The following is a 25348-nucleotide window of genomic DNA, read 5'->3' as shown; positions in this document are numbered from 1 at the left end:
AGAATATAACTACTATAATACTGCTCCTATGTATAAGAATATAACTACTATAATACTGCTCCTATGTACAAGAATATAACTACTATAATACTCCTCCAATGTACAAGAATATATCTAATATAATACTCCTCCTACGTACAAGAATATAACTACTATAATACTGCCCCTATGTACAAGAATATAACTTCTATAATACTGCTTCTATGTACAAGAATATAACTACTATAATACTCCTCCTATGTACAAGAATATAACTACTATAATACTGCTCCTATGTACAAGAATATAACTACTATAATACTCCTCCTATGTACAAGAATATAACTACTATAATACTCCTCCTATGTACAAGAATATAACTAGTATAATACTCCTTCTATGTATAAGAATAATACCACTATAATACTGCTTCTATGTACAAGAATATAAGTACTATAATTCTGCTCCTATGTACAAGAATATAACTACTATAATACTGCTCCTATGTACAAGAATATAACTACTATAATACTGCTCCTATGTATAAGAATATAACTACTATAATACTGCCCCCTATGTACAGGAATATAACTACTATAATACTGCTCCTATATACAAGAATATAACCACTATAATACTGCTCCTATGTACAAGAATATAACTACTATAATACTGCTCCTATGAACAAGTATATAACTACTATAATACTGCTCCTATGTATAAGAATATATCTACTATAATACTGCTCCTATGTACAAGAATATAACTACTATAATACTGCCCCTATGTTCAAGAACATAACTACTATAATACTGCTCCGATGTACAAGAATATAACTACTATAATACTGCTCCGATGTACAAGAATATAACTACTATAATACTGCCCCCTTTGTACAAAAATATAACTACTATAATACTGCCCCCTCTGTACAAGAACATAACTACTATAATACTGCCCCTATGTTCAAGAACATAACTACTATAATACTGCTCCGATGTACAAGAATATAACTACTATAATACTGCCCCCTGTGTACAAGAATATAACTACTATAATACTGCTCCGTATGTACAAGAATATAACTACTATAATACTGCTCCTATGTATAAGAATATAACTACTATAATACTGCCCCCCATGTACAGGAATATAACTACTATAATACTGCTCCTATATACAAGAATATAACTACTATAATACTGCTCATATGTACAAGAATATAACTACTATAATACTGCTCCTATGAACAAGTATATAACTACTATAATACTGCTCCTATGTATAAGAATATATCTACTATAATACTGCTCCTATGTACAAGAATATAACTACTATAATAATGCTCCTATGTATAAGAATATAACTACTATAATACTGCCCCTATGTACAAGAATATAACTACTATAATACTGCCCCCTGTGTACAAGAATATAACAACTATAATACTGCCCCTATGTTCAAGAACATAACTACTATAATACTGCTCCGATGTACAAGAATATAACTACTATAATACTGCTCCGATGTACAAGAATATAACTACTATAATACTGCCCCCTTTGTACAAAAATATAACTACTATAATACTGCCCCCTCTGTACAAGAACATAACTACTATAATACTGCCCCTATGTTCAAGAACATAACTACTATAATACTGCTCCGATGTTCAAGAATATAACTACTATAATACTGCCCCCTGTGTACAAGAAAATAACTACTATAATACTGCTCCGTATGTACAAGAATATAACTACTATAATACTGCTCCCTATGTACAAGAATATAACTGCTATAATACTGCTCCTATGTACAAGAATATAACTACTATAATACTGCCCATATGTTCAAGAATATAACTACTATAATACTGCTCCTATGTACAAGAATATAACTGCTATAATACTCCTCCTATGTACAAGAATATAACTAGTATAATACTCCTCCTATGTACAAGAATATAACTACTATAATACTGCTTCTATGTACAAGAATATAACTACTATAATACTCCTCCTATGTACAAGAATATAACTACTATAATACTGCTCCTATGTATAAGAATTTAACTACTATAATACTGCTCCTATGTACAAGAATATAACTACTATAATACTCCTCTAATGTACAGGAATATATCTAATATAATACTCCTCCTACGTACAAGAATATAACTACTATCATACTGCCCCTATGTACAAGAATATAACTACTATAATACTGCTTCTATGTACAAGAATATAACTACTATAATACTCCTCCTATGTACAAGAATATAACTACTATAATACTGCTCCTATGTACAAGAATATAACTACTATAATACTCCTCCTATGTACAAGAATATAACTACTATAATACTCCTCCTATGTACAAGAATATAACTAGTATAATACTCCTTCTATGTATAAGAATATAACTACTATAATACTGCTTCTATGTACAAGAATATAACTACTATAATACTGCTCCTATGTACAAGAATATAACTACTATAATACTGCTCCTATGTACAAGAATATAACTACTATAATACTCCTCCTATGTACAAGAATATAACTAGTATAATACTCCTTCTATGTATAAGAATATAACTACTATAATACTGCTTCTATGTACAAGAATATAACTACTATAATACTGCTCCTATGTACAAGAATATAACTACTATAATACTGCTCCTATGAACAAGTATATAACTACTATAATACTGCTCCTATGTATAAGAATATATCTACTATAATACTGCTCCTATGTACAAGAATATAACTACTATAATACTGCTCCTATGTATAAGAATATAACTACTATAATACTGCCCCTATGTACAAGAATATAACTACTATAATACTGCCCCCTGTGTACAAGAATATAACTACTATAATACTGCCCCTATGTTCAAGAACATAACTACTATAATACTGCTCCGATGTACAAGAATATAACTACTATAATACTGCTCCGATGTACAAGAATATAACTACTATAATACTGCCCCCTTTGTACAAAAATATAACTACTATAATACTGCCCCCTCTGTACAAGAACATAACTACTATAATACTGCCCCTATGTTCAAGAACATAACTACTATAATACTGCTCCGATGTACAAGAATATAACTACTATAATACTGCCCCCTGTGTACAAGAATATAACTACTATAATACTGCTCCGTATGTACAAGAATATAACTACTATAATACTGCTCCTATGTATAAGAATATAACTACTATAATACTGCCCCCTATGTACAGGAATATAACTACTATAATACTGCTCCTATATACAAGAATATAACTACTATAATACTGCTCATATGTACAAGAATATAACTACTATAATACTGCTCCTATGAACAAGTATATAACTACTATAATACTGCTCCTATGTATAAGAATATATCTACTATAATACTGCTCCTATGTACAAGAATATAACTACTATAATAATGCTCCTATGTATAAGAATATAACTACTATAATACTGCCCCTATGTACAAGAATATAACTACTATAATACTGCCCCCTGTGTACAAGAATATAACAACTATAATACTGCCCCTATGTTCAAGAACATAACTACTATAATACTGCTCCGATGTACAAGAATATAACTACTATAATACTGCTCCGATGTACAAGAATATAACTACTATAATACTGCCCCCTTTGTACAAAAATATAACTACTATAATACTGCCCCCTCTGTACAAGAACATAACTACTATAATACTGCCCCTATGTTCAAGAACATAACTACTATAATACTGCTCCGATGTTCAAGAATATAACTACTATAATACTGCCCCCTGTGTACAAGAATATAACTACTATAATACTGCTCCGTATGTACAAGAATATAACTACTATAATACTGCTCCCTATGTACAAGAATATAACTGCTATAATACTGCTCCTATGTACAAGAATATAACTACTATAATACTGCCCATATGTTCAAGAATATAACTACTATAATACTGCTCCTATGTACAAGAATATAACTGCTATAATACTCCTCCTATGTACAAGAATATAACTAGTATAATACTCCTCCTATGTACAAGAATATAACTACTATAATACTGCTTCTATGTACAAGAATATAACTACTATAATACTCCTCCTATGTACAAGAATATAACTACTATAATACTGCTCCTATGTATAAGAATTTAACTACTATAATACTGCTCCTATGTACAAGAATATAACTACTATAATACTCCTCTAATGTACAAGAATATATCTAATATAATACTCCTCCTACGTACAAGAATATAACTACTATAATACTGCCCCTATGTACAAGAATATAACTACTATAATACTGCTTCTATGTACAAGAATATAACTAATATAATACTCCTCCTATGTACAAGAATATAACTACTATAATACTGCTCCTATGTACAAGAATATAACTACTATAATACTCCTCCTATGTACAAGAATATAACTACTATAATACTCCTCCTATGTACAAGAATATAACTAGTATAATACTCCTTCTATGTATAAGAATATAACTACTATAATACTGCTTCTATGTACAAGAATATAACTACTATAATACTGCTCCTATGTACAAGAATATAACTACCATAATACTGCTCCTATGTACAAGAATATAACTACTATAATACTCCTCCTATGTACAAGAATATAACTAGTATAATACTCCTTCTATGTATAAGAATATAACTACTATAATACTGCTTCTATGTACAAGAATATAACTACTATAATACTGCTCCTATGTACAAGAATATAACAACTATAATACTCCTCCTATGTACAAGAATATAACTACTATAATACTCCTCCTATGTACAAGAATATAACTAGTATAATACTCCTTCTATGTATAAGAATATAACTACTATAATACTGCTTCTATGTAAAAGAATATAACTACTATAATACTGCTCCTATGTACAAGAATATAACTACTATAATACTGCTCCTATGTACAAGAATATAACTACTATAATACTGTCCCTATGTACAAGAATATAACTACTATAATACTGCTCCTATGTACAAGAATATAACTACAATAATACTGATCCTATGTATAAGAATATAACTACTATAATACTGCCCCCTATGTACAGGAATATAACTACTATAATACTGCTCCTATGTACAAGAATATAACTACTATAATACTGCCCCTATGTTGAAGAACATAACTACTATAATACTGCTCCGATGTACAAGAATATAACTACTATAATACTGCTCCGATGTACAAGAATATAACTACTATAATACTGCCCCCTTTGTACAAAAATATAACTACTATAATACTGCCCCCTCTGTACAAGAACATAACTACTATAATACTGCCCCTATGTTCAAGAACATAACTACTATAATACTGCTCCGATGAACAAGAATATAACTACTATAATACTGCCCTCTGTGTACAAGAATATAACTACTATAATACTGCTCCGAATGTACAAGAATATAACTACTATAATACTGCTCCCTATGTACAAGAATATAACTGCTATAATACTGCTCCTATGTACAAGAATATAACTACTATAATACTGCCCATATGTACAAGAATATAACTACTATAATACTGCTCCTATGTACAAGAATATAACTGCTATAATACTCCTCCTATGTACAAGAATATAACTAGTATAATACTCCTCCTATGTACAAGAATATAACTACTATAATACTGCTTCTATGTACAAGAATATAACTACTATAATACTCCTCCTATGTACAAGAATATAACTACTATAATACTCCTCCTATGTACAAGAATATAACTAGTATAATACTCCTTCTATGTATAAGAATATATCTACTATAATACTGCTTCTATGTACAAGAATATAACTACTATAATACTGCTCCTATGTACAAGAATATAACTACTATAATACTGCTCCTATGTACAAGAATAAAACTACTATAATACTGTCCCTATGTACAAGAATATAACTACTATAATACTGCTCCTATGTACAAGAATATAACTACAATAATACTGATCCTATGTATAAGAATATAACTACTATAATACTGCCCCCTATGTACAGGAATATAACTACTATAATACTGCTCCTATGTACAAGAATATAACTACTATAATACTGCTCCTATGTACAAGAATATAACTACTATAATACTGCTCCTATGTACAAGAATATAACTACTATAATACTGCTCCCATGTATAAGAATATATCTACTATAATACTGCTTCTATGTACAAGAATATAACTACTATAATACTGCTCCTGTGTATAAGAATATAACTACTATAATACTGCCCCTATGTACAAGAATATAACTACTATAATACTGCCCCCTGTGTACAAGAATATAACTACTATAATACTGCCCCTATGTTCAAGAACATAACTACTATAATACTGCTCCGATGTACAAGAATATAACTACTATAATACTGCTCCTATGTACAAGAATATAACTACTATAATACTGCTCCTATGTACAAGAATATAACTACTATAATACTGTCCCTATGTACAAGAATATAACTACTATAATACTGCTCCTATGTACAAGAATATAACTACAATAATACTGATCCTATGTATAAGAATATAACTACTATAATACTGCCCCCTATGTACAGGAATATAACTACTATAATACTGCTCCTATGTACAAGAATATAACTACTATAATACTGCCCCTATGTTGAAGAACATAACTACTATAATACTGCTCCGATGTACAAGAATATAACTACTATAATACTGCTCCGATGTACAAGAATATAACTACTATAATACTGCCCCCTTTGCACAAAAATATAACTACTATAATACTGCCCCCTCTGTACAAGAACATAACTACTATAATACTGCCCCTATGTTCAAGAACATAACTACTATAATACTGCTCCGATGAACAAGAATATAACTACTATAATACTGCCCCCTGTGTACAAGAATATAACTACTATAATACTGCTCCGAATGTACAAGAATATAACTACTATAATACTGCTCCCTATGTACAAGAATATAACTGCTATAATACTGCTCCTATGTACAAGAATATAACTACTATAATACTGCCCATATGTACAAGAATATAACTACTATAATACTGCTCCTATGTACAAGAATATAACTGCTATAATACTCCTCCTATGTACAAGAATATAACTAGTATAATACTCCTCCTATGTACAAGAATATAACTACTATAATACTGCTTCTATGTACAAGAATATAACTACTATAATACTCCTCCTATGTACAAGAATATAACTACTATAATACTCCTCCTATGTACAAGAATATAACTAGTATAATACTCCTTCTATGTATAAGAATATATCTACTATAATACTGCTTCTATGTACAAGAATATAACTACTATAATACTGCTCCTATGTACAAGAATATAACTACTATAATACTGCTCCTATGTACAAGAATAAAACTACTATAATACTGTCCCTATGTACAAGAATATAACTACTATAATACTGCTCCTATGTACAAGAATATAACTACAATAATACTGATCCTATGTATAAGAATATAACTACTATAATACTGCCCCCTATGTACAGGAATATAACTACTATAATACTGCTCCTATGTACAAGAATATAACTACTATAATACTGCTCCTATGTACAAGAATATAACTACTATAATACTGCTCCTATGTACAAGAATATAACTACTATAATACTGCTCCCATGTATAAGAATATATCTACTATAATACTGCTTCTATGTACAAGAATATAACTACTATAATACTGCTCCTATGTATAAGAATATAACTACTATAATACTGCCCCTATGTACAAGAATATAACTACTATAATACTGCCCCCTGTGTACAAGAATATAACTACTATAATACTGCCCCTATGTTCAAGAACATAACTACTATAATACTGCTCCGATGTACAAGAATATAACTACTATAATACTGCTCCGATGTACAAGAATATAACTACTATAATACTGCCCCATTTGTACAAGAATATAACTACTATAATACTGCCCCCTCTGTACAAGAACATAACTACTATAATACTGCCCCTATGTTCAAGAACATAACTACTATAATACTGCTCCGATGTACAAGAATATAACTACTTTAATACTGCTCCTATGTACAAGAATATAACTACTATAATACTGCCCCTATGTGCAAGAATATCACTAGTATAATACTGCCCCTATGTACAAGAACATAACTACTATAATATTGCCCCTATGTTCAAGAACATAACTACTATAATACTGCTCCGATGTACAAGAATATAACTACTATAATACTGCCCCCTGTGTACAAGAATATAACTACTATAATACTGCTCCGTATGTACAAGAATATAACTACTATAATACTGCTCCCTATGTACAAGAATATAACTGCTATAATACTGCTCCTATGTACAAGAATATAACTACTATAATACTGCCCATATGTACAAGAATATAACTACTATAATACTGCTACTATGTACAAGAATATAACTGCTATAATACTCCTCCTATGTACAAGAATATAACTAGTATAATACTCCTCCTATGTACAAGAATATAACTACTATAATACTGCTTCTATGTACAAGAATATAACTACTATAATACTCCTCCTATGTACAAGAATATAACTACTATAATACTGCTCCTATGTATAAGAATTTAACTACTATAATACTGCTCCTATGTACAAGAATATAACTACTATAATACTCCTCCAATGTACAAGAATATATCTAATATAATACTCCTCCTACTTACAAGAATATAACTACTATAATACTGCCCCTATGTACAAGAATATAACTACTATAATACTGCTTCTATGTACAAGAATATAACTACTATAATACTCCTCCTATGTACAAGAATATAACTACTATAATACTGCTCCTATGTACAAGAATATAACTACTATAGTACTCCTCCTATGTACAAGAATATAACTACTATAATACTCCTCCTATGTACAAGAATATAACTAGTATAATACTCCTTCTATGTATAAGAATATAACTACTATAATACTGCTTCTATGTACAAGAATATAACTACTATAATACTGCTCCTATGTACAAGAATATAACTACTATAATACTGCTCCTATGTACAAGAATATAACTACTATAATACTGTCCCTATGTACAAGAATATAACTACTATAATACTGCTCCTATGTACAAGAATATAACTACAATAATACTGATCCTATGTATAAGAATATAACTACTATAATACTGCCCCCTATGTACAGGAATATAACTACTATAATACTGCTCCTATGTACAAGAATATAACTACTATAATACTGCTCCTATGTACAAGAATATAACTACTATAATACTGCTCCTATGTACAAGAATATAACTACTATAATACTGCTCCTATGTATAAGAATATATCTACTATAATACTGCTTCTATGTACAAGAATATAACTACTATAATACTGCTCCTATGTATAAGAATATAACTACTATAATACTGCCCCTATGTACAAGAATATAACTACTATAATACTGCCCCCTGTGTACAAGAATATAACTACTATAATACTGCCCCTATGTTCAAGAACATAACTACTATAATACTGCTCCGATGTACAAGAATATAACTACTATAATACTGCTCCGATATACAAGAATATAACTACTATAATACTGCCCCATTTGTACAAGAATATAACTACTATAATACTGCCCCCTCTGTACAAGAACATAACTACTATAATACTGCCCCTATGTTCAAGAACATAACTACTATAATACTGCTCCGATGTACAAGAATATAACTACTATAATACTGCTCCTATGTACAAGAATATAACTACTATAATACTGCCCCCTCTGTACAAGAACATAACTACTATAATACTGCCCCTATGTTCAAGAACATAACTACTATAATACTGCTCCGATGTACAAGAACATAACTACTATAATACTGCTCCGATGTACAAGAATATCACTAGTATAATACTGCCCCTATGTACAAGAACATAACTACTATAATACTGCTCCGATGTACAAGAATATAACTACTATAATACTGCCCCCTGTGTACAAGAATATAACTACTATAATACTGCTCCGTATGTACAAGAATATAACTACTATAATACTGCCCCGTATGTACAAGAATATAACTACTATAATACTGCCCCTATGTACAAGAACATAACTACTATAATACTGCTCCGATGTACAAGAATATAACTACTATAATACTGCTCCGATGTACAAGAATATAACTACTATAATACTGCCCCTATGTACAAGAATATAACTACTATAATACTGCCCCCTATGTACAAGAAAATAACTACTATAATACTGCTCCGTATGTACAAGAATATAACTACTATAATACTGCCCCTATGTACAAGAACATAACTACTATAATACTGCTCCGATGTGCAAGAATATAACTACTATAATACTGCTCCGATGTATAAGAATATAACTACTATAATACTGCCCCCTATGTACAAGAATATAACTACTATAATACTGCCCCTATGTACAAGAATATAACTACTATAATACTGCCCCCTGTGTACAAGAATATAACTACTATAATACTGCTCCTATGTACAAGAATACAACTACTATAATACTACACCTATGTACAAGAAAAAAAGAAGCAAGACAAAATTATATCTCATACCCTACCATAATTATATATAAATGTAAAGCAAAGTTGCATAATAAATATAGGGTACTTAGTGAACTATTTTTGATCAAAAAAAGTATACAAGCCGTCCCACCAGCGGCAAGGTGACCCTAAATTGGGACGGTACCTATACTGCCTATATTAAAAACCTTACTGTATATCAAAGTTGAAGTAATGCATATAAAAGGGTAGACAAATAGGACCGGGTCCCAACTCCAGACCACCTAGGCCCGTGGTAAGCTACATATATACCAATCAGCTCAACAAAGGGCATGCCACACCCTTAAATTGCACAGAATGCAAACAAGTCAAAAAACCAGACAATGTGAACTGAGGTCTAAGATGGCAGACATACAAGAAACAGATGCATGTTCACACTAGCAAAAAAAGAAAAAAAGAAGCAAGACAAAATTATTATATATATACTTTTTTTGATCAAAAATAGTTCACTAAGTACCCTATATTTATTATGCAACTTTGCTTTACATTTATATATAATTATGGTAGGGTATGAGATATAATTTTGTCTTGCTTCTTTTTTTCTTTTTTGCTAGTGTGAACATGCCTATGTTTCTTGTATGTCTGCCATCTTAGACCTCAGTTCACATTGTCTGGTTTTTTGACTTGTTTGCATTCTGTGCAATTTAAGGGTGTGGCATGCCCTTTGTTGAGCTGATTGGTATATATGTAGCTTACCACGGGCCTAGGTGGTCTGGAGTTGGGACCCGGTCCTATTTGTCTACCCTTTTATATGCATTACTTCAACTTTGATATACAGTAAGGTTTTTAATATAGGCAGTATAGGTACCGTCCCAATTTAGGGTCACCTTGCCGCTGGTGGGACGGCTTGTATACTTTTTTTGATCAAAAATAGTTCACTAAGTACCCTATATTTATTATGCAACTTTGCTTTACATTTATATATAATTATGGTAGGGTATGAGATATAATTTTGTCTTGCTTCTTTTTTTCTATTTTGCTAGTGTGAACATGCCTCTGTTTCATGTATGTCTGCCATCTTAGACCTCAGTTCACATTGTCTGACCTATGTACAAGAATATAACTACTATAATACTGCCCCCTGTGTACAATAATATAATTACTATAATACTGCCCCTATGTACAAGAATATAACTACTATAATACTGCTCCGATGCACAGGAATATAACTACTATAATACTGCTCCGATGTACAAGAATATAACTACTATAATACTGCTCCTATGTTCAAGAATATAACTACTATAATACTGCTCCTATGTTCAAGAATATAACTACTATAATACTGCTCCTATGTAAAAGAATATAACTGCTATAATACTGCTCCGATGTACAAGAATATAACTACTATAATACTGCTCCTATGTACAAGAATATAACTGCTATAATACTCCTCCTATGTACAAGAATATAACTAGTATAATACTCCTCCTATGTACAAGAATATAACTACTATAATACTGCTTCTATGTACAAGAATATAACTACTATAATACTCCTCCTATGTACAAGAATATAACTACTATAATACTCCTACTATGTACAAGAATATAACTACTATAATACTGCTCCTATGTATAAGAATATAACTACTATAACACTGCCCCTATGTAAAAGAATATAACTACTATAATACTGCTCCGTATGTACAAGAATATAACTACTATAATACTGCCCCTATGTACAAGAACATAACTACTATAATACTGCTCCGATGTACAAGAATATAACTACTATAATAATGCTCCGATGTACAAGAATATAACTACTATAATACTGCCCCCTATGTACAAGAATATAACTACTATAATACTGCCCCTATGTACAAGAATATAACTACTATAATACTGCCCCCTGTGTACAAGAATATAACTACTATAATACTGCCCCTATGTACAAGAATATAACTACTATAATACTACACCTATGTACAAGAATATAACTACTATAATACTGCCCCTTGTGTACAAGAATATAATTACTATAATACTGCCCCTATGTACAAGAATATAATACTATAATACTGCTCCGATGTACAAGAATATAACTACTATAATACTGCTCCTATGTACAAGAATATAACTACTATAATACTGCTCCTATGTACAAGAATATAACTACTATAATACTGCTCCTATGTATAAGAATATATCTACTATAATACTGCTTCTATGTACAAGAATATAACTACTATAATACTGCTCCTATGTATAAGAATATAACTACTATAATACTGCCCCTATGTACAAGAATATAACTACTATAATACTGCCCCCTGTGTACAAGAATATAACTACTATAATACTGCCCCTATGTTCAAGAACATAACTACTATAATACTGCTCCGATGTACAAGAATATAACTACTATAATACTGCTCCGATGTACAAGAATATAACTACTATAATACTGCCCCATTTGTACAAGAATATAACTACTATAATACTGCCCCCTCTGTACAAGAACATAACTACTATAATACTGCCCCTATGTTCAAGAACATAACTACTATAATACTGCTCCGATGTACAAGAATATAACTACTATAATACTGCTCCTATGTACAAGAATATAACTACTATAATACTGCACCTATGTGCAAGAATATCACTAGTATAATACTGCCCCTATGTACAAGAACATAACTACTATAATATTGCCCCTATGTTCAAGAACATAACTACTATAATACTGCTCCGATGTACAAGAATATAACTACTATAATACTGCCCCCTGTGTACAAGAATATAACTACTATAATACTGCTCCGTATGTACAAGAATATAACTACTATAATACTGCTCCCTATGTACAAGAATATAACTGCTATAATACTGCTCCTATGTACAAGAATATAACTACTATAATACTGCCCATATGTACAAGAATATAACTACTATAATACTGCTACTATGTACAAGAATATAACTGCTATAATACTCCTCCTATGTACAAGAATATAACTAGTATAATACTCCTCCTATGTACAAGAATATAACTACTATAATACTGCTTCTATGGACAAGAATATAACTACTATAATACTCCTCCTATGTACAAGAATATAACTACTATAATACTGCTCCTATGTATAAGAATTTAACTACTATAATACTGCTCCTATGTACAAGAATATAACTACTATAATACTCCTCCAATGTACAAGAATATATCTAATATAATACTCCTCCTACGTACAAGAATATAACTACTATAATACTGCCCCTATGTACAAGAATATAACTACTATAATACTGCTTCTATGTACAAGAATATAACTACTATAATACTCCTCCTATGTACAAGAATATAACTACTATAATACTGCTCCTATGTACAAGAATATAACTACTATAATACTCCTCCTATGTACAAGAATATAACTACTATAATACTCCTCCTATGTACAAGAATATAACTAGTATAATACTCCTTCTATGTATAAGAATATAACTACTATAATACTGCTTCTATGTACAAGAATATAACTACTATAATACTGCTCCTATGTACAAGAATATAACTACTATAATACTGCTCCTATGTACAAGAATATAACTACTAGAATACTGTCCCTATGTACAAGAATATAACTACTATAATACTGCTCCTATGTACAAGAATATAACTACAATAATACTGATCCTATGTATAAGAATATAACTACTATAATACTGCCCCCTATGTACAGGAATATAACTACTATAATACTGCTCCTATGTACAAGAATATAACTACTATAATACTGCTCCTATGTACAAGAATATAACTACTATAATACTGCTCCTATGTACAAGAATATAACTACTATAATACTGCTCCTATGTATAAGAATATATCTACTATAATACTGCTTCTATGTACAAGAATATAACTACTATAATACTGCTCCTATGTATAAGAATATAACTACTATAATACTGCCCCTATGTACAAGAATATAACTACTATAATACTGCCCCCTGTGTACAAGAATATAACTACTATAATACTGCCCCTATGTTCAAGAACATAACTACTATAATACTGCTCCGATGTACAAGAATATAACTACTATAATACTGCTCCGATGTACAAGAATATAACTACTATAATACTGCCCCATTTGTACAAGAATATAACTACTATAATACTGCCCCCTCTGTACAAGAACATAACTACTATAATACTGCCCCTATGTTCAAGAACATAACTACTATAATACTGCTCCGATGTACAAGAATATAACTACTATAATACTGCTCCTATGTACAAGAATATAACTACTATAATACTGCCCCCTCTGTACAAGAACATAACTACTATAATACTGCCCCTATGTTCAAGAACATAACTACTATAATACTGCTCCGATGTACAAGAACATAACTACTATAATACTGCTCCGATGTACAAGAATATCACTAGTATAATACTGCCCCTATGTACAAGAACATAACTACTATAATACTGCTCCGATGTACAAGAATATAACTACTATAATACTGCCCCCTGTGTACAAGAATATAACTACTATAATACTGCTCCGTATGTACAAGAATATAACTACTATAATACTGCCCCGTATGTACAAGAATATAACTACTATAATACTGCCCCTATGTACAAGAACATAACTACTATAATACTGCTCCGATGTACAAGAATATAACTACTATAATACTGCTCCGATGTACAAGAATATAACTACTATAATACTGCCCCTATGTACAAGAATATAACTACTATAATACTGCCCCCTATGTACAAGAAAATAACTACTATAATACTGCTCCGTATGTACAAGAATATAACTACTATAATACTGCCCCTATGTACAAGAACATAACTACTATAATACTGCTCCGATGTAAAAGAATATAACTACTATAATACTGCTCCGATGTATAAGAATATAACTACTATAATACTGCCCCCTATGTACAAGAATATAACTACTATAATACTGCCCCTATGTACAAGAATATAACTACTATAATACTGCCCCCTGTGTACAAGAATATAACTACTATAATACTGCTCCTATGTACAAGAATACAACTACTATAATACTACACCTATGTACAAGAAAAAAAGAAGCAAGACAAAATTATATCTCATACCCTACCATAATTATATATAAATGTAAAGCAAAGTTGCATAATAAATATAGGGTACTTAGTGAACTATTTTTGATCAAAAAAAGTATACAAGCCGTCCCACCAGCGGCAAGGTGACCCTAAATTGGGACGGTACCTATACTGCCTATATTAAAAACCTTACTGTATATCAAAGTTGAAGTAATGCATATAAAAGGGTAGACAAATAGGACCGGGTCCCAACTCCAGACCACCTAGGCCCGTGGTAAGCTACATATATACCAATCAGCTCAACAAAGGGCATGCCACACCCTTAAATTGCACAGAATGCAAACAAGTCAAAAAACCAGACAATGTGAACTGAGGTCTAAGATGGCAGACATACAAGAAACAGAGGCATGTTCACACTAGCAAAAAAAGAAAAAAAGAAGCAAGACAAAATTATTATATATATACTTTTTTTGATCAAAAATAGTTCACTAAGTACCCTATATTTATTATGCAACTTTGCTTTACATTTATATATAATTATGGTAGGGTATGAGATATAATTTTGTCTTGCTTCTTTTTTTCTTTTTTGCTAGTGTGAACATGCCTATGTTTCTTGTATGTCTGCCATCTTAGACCTCAGTTCACATTGTCTGGTTTTTTGACTTGTTTGCATTCTGTGCAATTTAAGGGTGTGGCATGCCCTTTGTTGAGCTGATTGGTATATATGTAGCTTACCACGGGCCTAGGTGGTCTGGAGTTGGGACCCGGTCCTATTTGTCTACCCTTTTATATGCATTACTTCAACTTTGATATACAGTAAGGTTTTTAATATAGGCAGTATAGGTACCGTCCCAATTTAGGGTCACCTTGCCGCTGGTGGGACGGCTTGTATACTTTTTTTGATCAAAAATAGTTCACTAAGTACCCTATATTTATTATGCAACTTTGCTTTACATTTATATATAATTATGGTAGGGTATGAGATATAATTTTGTCTTGCTTCTTTTTTTCTTTTTTGCTAGTGTGAACATGCCTCTGTTTCTTGTATGTCTGCCATCTTAGACCTCAGTTCACATTGTCTGGTTTTTTGACTTGTTTGCATTCTGTGCAATTTAAGGGTGTGGCATGCCCTTTGTTGAGCTGATTGGTATATATGTAGCTTACCACGGGCCTAGGTGGTCTGGAGTTGGGACCCGGTCCTATTTGTCTACCCTTTTATATGCATTACTTCAACTTTGATATACAGTAAGGTTTTTAATATAGGCAGTATAGGTACCGTCCCAATTTAGGGTCACCTTGCCGCTGGTGGGACGGCTTGTATACTTTTTTTGATCAAAAATAGTTCACTAAGTACCCTATATTTATTATGCAACTTTGCTTTACATTTATATATAATTATGGTAGGGTATGAGATATAATTTTGTCTTGCTTCTTTTTTTCTATTTTGCTAGTGTGAACATGCCTCTGTTTCTTGTATGTCTGCCATCTTAGACCTCAGTTCACATTGTCTGACCTATGTACAAGAATATAACTACTATAATACTGCCCCCTGTGTACAATAATATAATTACTATAATACTGCCCCTATGTACAAGAATATAACTACTATAATACTGCTCCGATGCACAGGAATATAACTACTATAATACTGCTCCGATGTACAAGAATATAACTACTATAATACTGCTCCTATGTTCAAGAATATAACTACTATAATACTGCTCCTATGTTCAAGAATATAACTACTATAATACTGCTCCTATGTAAAAGAATATAACTGCTATAATACTGCTCCGATGTACAAGAATATAACTACTATAATACTGCTCCTATGTACAAGAATATAACTGCTATAATACTCCTCCTATGTACAAGAATATAACTAGTATAATACTCCTCCTATGTACAAGAATATAACTACTATAATACTGCTTCTATGTACAAGAATATAACTACTATAATACTCCTCCTATGTACAAGAATATAACTACTATAATACTCCTACTATGTACAAGAATATAACTACTATAATACTGCTCCTATGTATAAGAATATAACTACTATAACACTGCCCCTATGTACAAGAATATAACTACTATAATACTGCTCCGTATGTACAAGAATATAACTACTATAATACTGCCCCTATGTACAAGAACATAACTACTATAATACTGCTCCGATGTACAAGAATATAACTACTATAATAATGCTCCGATGTACAAGAATATAACTACTATAATACTGCCCCCTATGTACAAGAATATAACTACTATAATACTGCCCCTATGTACAAGAATATAACTACTATAATACTGCCCCCTGTGTACAAGAATATAACTACTATAATACTGCCCCTATGTACAAGAATATAACTACTATAATACTACACCTATGTACAAGAATATAACTACTATAATACTGCCCCTTGTGTACAAGAATATAATTACTATAATACTGCCCCTATGTACAAGAATATAATACTATAATACTGCTCCGATGTACAAGAATATAACTACTATAATACTGCTCCGATGTACAAGAATATAACTACTATAATACTGCTCCTATGTTCAAGAATATAACTACTATAATACTGCTCCTATGTTCAAGAATATAACTACTATAATACTGCTCCTATGTACAATAATATACCTGCTATAATACTGCTCCGATGTACAAGAATATAACTACTATAATACTGTTCCTATGTACAAGAATATAACTGCTATAATGCTCCTCCTATGTACAAGAATATAACTAGTATAATACTCCTCCTATGTACAAGAATATAACTACTATAATACTGCTTCTATGTACAAGAATATAACTACTATAATACTCCTCCTATGTACAAGAATATAACTACTATAATACTGCTCCTATGTACAAGAATATAACTACTATAATACTCCTCCTATGTACAAGAATATAACTACTATAATACTGCTCCTATGTATAAGAATATAACTACTATAATACTGCTCCTATGTACAAGAATATAACTACTATAATACTCCTCCAATGTACAAGAATATATCTAATATAATACTCCTCCTACGTACAAGAATATAACTACTATAATACTGCCCCTATGTACAAGAATATAACTACTATAATACTGCTTCTATGTACAAGAATATAACTACTATAATACTCCTCCTATGTACAAGAATATAACTACTATAATACTGCTCCTATGTACAAGAATATAACTACTATAATACTCCTCCTATGTACAAGAATATAACTACTATAATACTCCTCCTATGTACAAGAATATAACTAGTATAATACTCCTTCTATGTATAAGAATATAACTACTATAATACTGCTTCTATGTACAAGAATATAACTACTATAATACTGCTCCTATGCACAAGAATATAACTACTATAATACTGCTCCTATGTACAAGAATATAACTACTATAATACTGTCCCTATGTACAAGAATATAACTACTATAATACTGCTCCTATGTACAAGAATATAACTACTATAATACTGCTCTTATGTATAAGAATATAACTACTATAATACTGCCCCCTATGTACAGGAATATAACTACTATAATACTGCTCCTATGTACAAGAATATAACTACTATAATACTGCTCCTATGTACAAGAATATAACTACTATAATACTGCTCCTATGTACAAGAACATAACTACTATAATACTGCTCCTATGTATAAGAATATATCTACTATAATACTGCTCCTATTTACAAGAATATAACTACTAATATACTGCTCCTATGTATAAGAATATAACTACTATAATACTGCCCCTATGTACAAGAATATAACTACTATAATACTGCCCCCTGTGTACAAGAATATAACTACTATAATACTGCCCCTATGTTCAAGAACATAACTACTATAATACTGCTCCGATGTACAAGAATATAACTACTATAATACTGCTCCGATGTACAAGAATATAACTACTATAATACTGCTCCGATGTACAAGAATATAACTACTATAATACTGCCCCCTTTGCACAAGAATATAACTACTATAATACTGCCCCCTCTGTACAAGAACATAACTACTATAATACTGCCCCTATGTTCAAGAACATAACTACTATAATACTGCTCCGATGTACAAGAATATAACTACTATAATACTGCTCCTATGTACAAGAATATAACTACTATAATACTGCCCCTATGTGCAAGAATATCACTAGTATAATACTGCCCCTATGTACAAGAACATAACTACTATAATACTGCTCCGATGTACAAGAATATAACTACTATAATACTGGCCCCTGTGTACAAGAATATAACTACTATAATACTGCTCCGTATGTACAAGAATCTAACTACTATAATACTGCCCCGTATGTACAAGAATATAACTACTATAATACTGCCCCTATGTACAAGAACATAACTACTATAATACTGCTCCGATGTACAAGAATATAACTACTATAATACTGCCCCTATGTACAAGAATATAACTACTATAATACTGCCCCCTGTGTACAAGAATATAACTACTATAATACTGCCCCTATGTACAAGAATATAACTACTATAATACTACACCTATGTACAAGAATATAACTACTATAATACTGCCCCTTGTGTACAAGAATATAATTACTATAATACTGCCCCTATGTACAAGAATATAATACTATAATACTGCTCCGATGTACAAGAATATAACTACTATAATACTGCTCCGATGTACAAGAATATAACTACTATAATACTGCTCCTATGTTCAAGAATATAACTACTATAATACTGCTCCTATGTTCAAGAATATAACTACTATAATACTGCTCCTATGTACAAGAATATAACTGCTATAATACTGCTCCGATGTACAAGAATATAACTACTATAATACTGCTCCTATGTACAAGAATATAACTGCTATAATACTCCTCCTATGTACAAGAATATAACTAGTATAATACTCCTCCTATGTACAAGAATATAACTACTATAATACTGCTTCTATGTACAAGAATATAACTACTATAATACTCCTCCTATGTACAAGAATATAACTACTATAATACTGCTCCTATGTACAAGAATATAACTACTATAATACTCCTCCTATGTACAAGAATATAACTACTATAATACTGCTCCTATGTATAAGAATATAACTACTATAATACTGCTCCTATGTACAAGAATATAACTACTATAATACTCCTCCAATGTACAAGAATATATCTAATATAATACTCCTCCTACGTACAAGAATATAACTACTATAATACTGCCCCTATGTACAAGAATATAACTACTATAATACTGCTTCTATGTACAAGAATATAACTACTATAATACTCCTCATATGTACAAGAATATAACTACTATAATACTGCTCCTATGTACAAGAATATAACTACTATAATACTCCTCCTATGTACAAGAATATAACTACTATAATACTCCTCCTATGTACAAGAATTTAACTAGTATAATACTCCTTCTATGTATAAGAATATAACTACTATAATACTGCTTCTATGTACAAGAATATAACTACTATAATACTGCTCCTATGTACAAGAACATAACTACTATAATACTGCCCCTATGTTCAAGCACATAACTACTATAATACTGCTCCGATGTACAAGAATATAACTACTATAATACTGCTCCGATGTACAAGAATATAACTACTATAATACTGCCCCCTTTGTACAAGAATATAACTACTATAATACTGCCCCCTCTGTACAAGAACATAACTACTATAATACTGCCCCTATGTTCAAGAACATAACTACTATAATACTGCTCCGATGTACAAGAATATAACTACTATAATACTGCCACTATGTGCAAGAATATCACTAGTATAATACTGCCCCTATGTACAAGAACATTACTACTATAATACTGCTCCGATGTACAAGAATATAACTACTATAATACTGCCCCCTGTGTACAAGAATATAACTACTATAATACTGCTCCGTATGTACAAGAATATAACTACTATAATACTGCCCCTATGTACAAGAACATAACTACTATAATACTGCTCCGATGTACAAGAATATAACTGCTATAATACTGCTCCGATGTACAAGAATATAACTACTATAATACTGCCCCTATGTACAAGAATATAACTACTATAATACTGCCCCCTATGTACAAGAAAATAACTACTATAATACTGCTCCGTATGTACAAGAATATAACTACTATAATACTGCCCCTATGTACAAGAACATAACTACTATAATACTGCTCCGATGTACAAGAATATAACTACTATCATATTGCCCCCTATGTACAAGAATATAACTACTACAATACTGCCCCTATGTACAAGAATATAACTACTATAATACTGCCCCCTGTGTACAAGAATATAACTACTATAATACTGCCCCTATGTACAAGAATATAACTACTATAATACTACACCTATGTACAAGAATATAACTACTATAATACTGCCCCCTGTGTACAAGAATATAATTACTATAATACTGCTCCGATGTACAAGAATATAACTACTATAATACTGCTACGATGTACAAGAATATAACTACTATAATACTGCTCCGATGTACAAGAATATAACTACTATAATACTGCCCCCTATGTTCAAGAATATAACTACTATAATACTGCTCCTATGTTCAAGAATATAACTACTATAATACTGCTCCTATGTACAAGAATACAACTGCTATAATATTGCTCCGATGTACAAGAATATAACTACTATAATACTACTCCTATGTACAAGAATATAACTGCTATAATACTCCTCCTATGTACAAGAATATAACTAGTATAATACTCCTCCTATGTGCAAGAATATAACTACTATAATACTGCTTCTATGTACAAGAATATAACTACTATAATACTCCTCCTATGTACAAGAATATAACTACTATAATACTGCTCCTATGTACAAGAATATAACTACTATAATACTCCTCCTATGTACAAGAATATAACTACTATAATACTGCTCCTATGTATAAGAATATAACTACTATAATACTGCTCCTATGTACAAGAATATAACTACTATAATACTCCTCCAATGTACAAGAATATATCTAATATAATACTCCTCCTACGTACAAGAATATAACTACTATAATACTGCCCCTATGTACAAGAATATAACTACTATAATACTGCTTCTATGTACAAGAATATAACTACTATAATACTCCTCCTATGTACAAGAATATAACTACTATAATACTGCTGCTATGTACAAGAATATAACTACTATAATACTCCTCCTATGTACAAGAATATAACTACTATAATACTCCTCCTATGTACAAGAATTTAACTAGTATAATACTCCTTCTATGTATAAGAATATAACTACTATAATACTGCTTCTATGTACAAGAATATAACTACTATAATACTGCTCCTATGTACAAGAACATAACTACTATAATACTGCCCCTATGTTCAAGAACATAACTACTATAATACTGCTCCGATGTACAAGAATATAACTACTATAATACTGCTCCGATGTACAAGAATATAACTACTATAATATTGCCCCCTTTGTACAAGAATATAACTACTATAATACTGCCCCCTCTGTACAAGAACATAACTACTATAATACTGCCCCTATGTTCAAGAACATAACTACTATAATACTGCTCCGATGTACAAGAATATAACTACTATAATACTGCCCCTATGTGCAAGAATATCACTAGTATAATACTGCCCCTATGTACAAGAACATAACTACTATAATACTGCTCCGATGTACAAGAATATAACTACTATAATACTGCCCCCTGTGTACAAGAATATAACTACTATAATACTGCTCCGTATGTACAAGAATATAACTACTATAATACTGCCCCTATGTACAAGAACATAACTACTATAATACTGCTCCGATGTACAAGAATATAACTGCTATAATACTGCTCCGATGTACAAGAATATAACTACTATAATACTGCCCCTATGTACAAGAATATAACTACTATAATACTGCCCCCTATGTACAAGAAAATAACTACTATAATACTGCTCCGTATGTACAAGAATATAACTACTATAATACTGCCCCTATGTACAAGAACATAACTACTATAATACTGCTCCGATGTACAAGAATATAACTACTATAATATTGCCCCCTATGTACAAGAATATAACTACTACAATACTGCCCCTATGTACAAGAATATAACTACTATAATACTGCCCCCTGTGTACAAGAATATAACTACTATAATACTGCCCCTATGTACAAGAATATAACTACTATAATACTACACCTATGTACAAGAATATAACTACTATAATACTGCCCCCTGTGTACAAGAATATAATTACTATAATACTGCTCCGATGTACAAGAATATAACTACTATAATACTGCTCCGATGTACAAGAATATAACTACTATAATACTGCTCCGATGTACAAGAATATAACTATTATAATACTGCCCCCTATGTTCAAGAATATAACTACTATAATACTGCTCCTATGTTCATGAATATAACTACTATAATACTGCTCCTATGTACAAGAATATAAATGCTATAATACTGCTCCGATGTACAAGAATATAACTACTATAATACTGCTTCTATGTACAAGAATATAACTACTATAGTACTCCTCCTATGTACAAGAATATAACTACTATAATACTGCTCCTATGTACAAGAATATAACTACTATAATTCTCCTCCAATGTACAAGAATATATCTAATATAATACTCCTCCTACGTACAAGAATATAACTACTATAATACTGCCCCTATGTACAAGAATATAACTACTATAATACTGCTTCTATGTACAAGAATATAACTACTATAATACTCCTCCTATGTACAAGAATATAACTTCTATAATACTGCTGCTATGTACAAGAATATAACTATAATACTCCTCCTATGTACAAGAATATAACTACTATAATACTCCTCCTATGTACAAGAATTTAACTAGTATAATACTCCTTCTATGTATAAGAATATAACTACTATAATACTGCTTCTATGTACAAGAATATAACTACTATAATACTGCTCCTATGTACAAGAACATAACTACTATAATACTGCCCCTATGTTCAAGAACATAACTACTATAATACTGCTCCGATGTACAAGAATATAACTACTATAATACTGCTCCGATGTACAAGAATATAACTACTATAATACTGCCCCCTTTGTACAAGAATATAACTACTATAATACTGCCCCCTCTGTACAAGAACATAACTACTATAATACTGCCCCTATGTTCAAGAACATAACTACTATAATACTGCTCCGATGTACAAGAATATAACTACTATAATACTGCCCCTATGTGCAAGAATATCACTAGTATAATACTGCCCCTATGTACAAGAACATAACTACTATAATACTGCTCCGATGTACAAGAATATAACTACTATAATACTGCCCCCTGTGTACCAGAATATAACTACTATAATACTGCTCCGTATGTACAAGAATATAACTACTATAATACTGCCCCTATGTACAAGAACATAACTACTATAATACTGCTCCGATGTACAAGAATATAACTGCTATAATACTGCTCCGATGTACAAGAAT

This window comes from Phyllobates terribilis, unplaced genomic scaffold (assembly GCF_046119375.1).
Source record: "Phyllobates terribilis strain yellow unplaced genomic scaffold, ASM4611937v1 Scaffold_14__1_contigs__length_39327217, whole genome shotgun sequence".
Taxonomy (NCBI): domain Eukaryota; kingdom Metazoa; phylum Chordata; class Amphibia; order Anura; family Dendrobatidae; genus Phyllobates; species Phyllobates terribilis.
This window is presented reverse-complemented; position numbering follows the sequence as displayed.